Source organism: Asparagus officinalis, chromosome 4 (genome assembly GCF_001876935.1).
Source record: "Asparagus officinalis chromosome 4, Aspof.V1, whole genome shotgun sequence".
NCBI lineage: Eukaryota > Viridiplantae > Streptophyta > Magnoliopsida > Asparagales > Asparagaceae > Asparagus > Asparagus officinalis.
Window position 1 is genome coordinate 83,278,133 of NC_033797.1, and position 480 is coordinate 83,278,612.

General features: G+C 41.7%; 1 long non-coding RNA gene across 1 annotated transcript in view; it reads left to right on the plus strand.

The window, feature by feature from the left end:
* LOC109837800 overlaps nt 1-480 on the plus strand; it is a 3,049-nt gene continuing 2,569 nt past the window's right edge. The window contains exon 1 of the long non-coding RNA XR_002246451.1: nt 1-65. This is a non-coding gene — a long non-coding RNA (uncharacterized LOC109837800). The remainder of the gene's footprint in view (nt 66-480) is intronic.

A 480-nucleotide genomic window follows, 5' to 3' on the forward strand; every position in this document is an offset into this window, starting at 1 on the left:
GTCAGTAGGGGCCGGGGTTTTCGACCTGCTGGCCGCGCAGCTGGCTTACGAGAGTTACATGAAAGGTATCGTTGCAGTCAGAATGCTTTGCTTTCAAATGTCGGCGCTCATTTTGGTGAGGTGTGTTGAATTTCCATGAATTAGGTTGGTGTTGGGTTGATAATTTATACTGATGGCGCCTATGAGGAATTTCATGTTCAGGAGTATTAGTCGAATATGTCATAACTTAGGAACGTGTGGTGGAGGACACTCAAATTAGGATTCTTAGTTTTAGCAGAGCCTTGAAATCTCTATCAAGTTCCCAAATTTTGACATTAGACATAAATACACTTACATGTTTTTAAGTTATGTTGTGGCATTTATGAGAGGAAATCTCAGCCATTGGATTTTGATCTTGAAAAATGGGTTTTTCTCCCATCCTTTACCGTCCCTTATCCCCCACTACCTAGCCCAATTTGATTCCCAAACAAGGTTAAAGCC